The sequence below is a fragment of the Brassica oleracea genome, chromosome C9 (genome assembly GCF_000695525.1).
Source record: "Brassica oleracea var. oleracea cultivar TO1000 chromosome C9, BOL, whole genome shotgun sequence".
NCBI lineage: Eukaryota > Viridiplantae > Streptophyta > Magnoliopsida > Brassicales > Brassicaceae > Brassica > Brassica oleracea.
The window spans coordinates 9,755,613-9,758,250 of NC_027756.1; positions in this window are offsets into that span (position 1 = coordinate 9,755,613).

Consider the following 2,638-nt stretch of genomic DNA (forward strand, 5'->3'; position numbering starts at 1 on the left):
CTTTAAAACAAGTTTAAAATAAAAGACAACATAGAATTTAAAACACCAAAACATAGAAATCATATTATAATGTCGAAATCACTTCAGCCTTTAAGACAATTCGAAGTTTTATAATCCATAAGATCGTCCTTGTCATGATCGAAGTCCTTTTCATTGTCTTGATAAACCATATGGGCTTCAGGATTCTTCCCTTTCAAACTCTCTTGATAAAGCTCAACAAGATGCTTTGGAGTTCTACAAGTCTTAGCCCAATGATTGTCCATTCCACATCTATGGCACACTGATTTACTTGATTTGGTCGAGTGTTGAGGCGTAAACGAAGATCCACGTCCACGACCATGGCCTCGTCCAAATGAGCCACGATCATGTCCATGATCTCGTCCATTCTCATTACCTCGTCTGCGGCCATAGGAACCTCGGCCACGGCCACGTCTGTATTTACTTCCTCGACCACGGCCATAATAGCCGTTTCCTTGGTCATGGTGGCTGCTGAGCCAACAGGTCTCATCTTACTGTTTCTCATTAATAACTCATTATTCTGCTCAGCAAGCAAGAGACAAGAAATAAGATCAGCATAGGTCTTAAAACCTTTCTCTTTGCACTGTTGTTGTAACAGCACATTGCTTGTGTGGAAAGTGGAAAAGGTTTTCTCAAGCATATCCTGATTCGTAATACTTTCACCACACAGTTTCAACTTTGAAACGATCTTAAACATGGCCGAGTTGTACTCGTCCACGGACTTATAGTCTTGGATTCTTATATCCCTCCAATCAGACCGAGCCTTTGGTAAGATCACCGTTCTCTGGTGATCATATCTTGATTTCAATTCATTCCAAAGCTCTAGTGGATTCTCAATGGTTAGGTATTGATCCTTAAGACTCTCAGCTAGATGGTGACGAATGATCAAGATGGCTCTGTAACAATCTTTCTCATTTGAGTTGTTGTCCTCGGTGATACATTCACCGAGACCTTTGGATTTCAATATGATCTTGGTATCAAGCGCTCACTGAAGGTGATTGTCTCCAGAGACATTTAGGGCAGCAAAATCTAAGTTACTGATTTTCGACATCTGAAATCATAGATAATATAGGTCTTTTAGGAATAAGGTTTTTAATTTTAAAAACATTCAAGTAAAGCCTAATGGCCAAAGTATATGCCTTACGGCCAAGAAGAAGCCACACGGCCAAGTAGAAGCCACACAGCCAAGATTCAATTTAGGGTTAATGCATATAGTTTTACATGTAATTGCAATCCTAAAGCGGTTGGTTTCTATCAGTTCAAGATTCAATCAAAACAAACAAACAAACCAATAGGCAAAGTAATAGAACAAGCCACACGGTTATTTAGTTCAATTCAATATCATCCCTAGAATTAGATCTAAGTTCAATTGCAATCAATGAGTAGTGATCAGGTTCGGATATGGATGCAACAAGGCCACACGGCCACGGATGATGATCTAGAACAATTTTAACCTAGAATGTATTAAGGCCACACGGCCACAATCAAATTCGATTTCAAAGTGATAAAACTAGGTCATTAGGGTTTTAACCAAGTCAAGCAATTCAGATTCAGGTTTAAACAATCCTAATCAATATTTTCTAGGTGATCAAACAAACAATTAAATTTCAAATCAAAATTATAAACCGATTTTCCAATTTAGGGTTTTAGGGATTTCGAAACTTTGATCTTTGACCAAAGAGATTTGATTTGAGATTCAAAACCTTTAAGGTTATGATTTTAATTGATCAATGGATCCATCTCGATTTAGGGTTTAGGGGATCGGACTTATTCGAGCTCCGATTTACTCTTTTAGGGTTTGATCTATTATCCTTTTGTTTGCAGATTGTAGAAACCGGACCACCAAGAGAACCTCGAACGGACGCGAGCTGGAACGAACTGGAGTTGAAGTCGCGCGAGCTGATCGCTGTCGGGTCGCGAGCTGGCTGATCGAGGAACGCGAGCTGTAGCTGTCCGGGATGCAAGCTGAGAATGGATGGAGCTGAGGCTGTGTTCGTCTAGTATCAGGAACACCTTAGGGCTGAGGCTGATCGGATGAACACGAGCTTGAACGCTTGCAAGAACAGATTAGGGTTCGTCGGGTTAGGGTTCAAGGTCGCCGGCTAGGTTTTAGGTTTAGGAGTTTTTCGATTAGGTTTTTAGGCTCAGGGTGTTTAGGGACTATCGTGCTGATAACGTGTTGTGAAACAATAGATTTAGAGCTGAATGTTTCTGTCTTTCATTAATGAATAAGTGTTCCCTTTATATAGAGGATGATTACAAGATAAGTAAAAAGGAAAGTATCCAAAACCTAAACCAACTAGGATTATGAAAGACTACTAATACATAATATGGAAAAATTATAAAAAAGGAAATCCTAATCATAAAAGAAAAAGGAAACACATGAATGTGACCGCCTCTCTCTCTCCTCAATAGGCTGACTCTCTCTCCTCTCTCTCTCTCTCTCTCCTGCGGATGGACCGGTTTATGGACCGGGCCGGTTATGGACATCCATCAATTGATTTATAACACTTATGTAATTAAGCAATTTCTCATTTTTGGAGAATAACATATTGACTTTTCGTTTGCCGTCCAAAAAAACAGAGTTTTCATTTGATCATTCTATAATTTCCATTAGTTT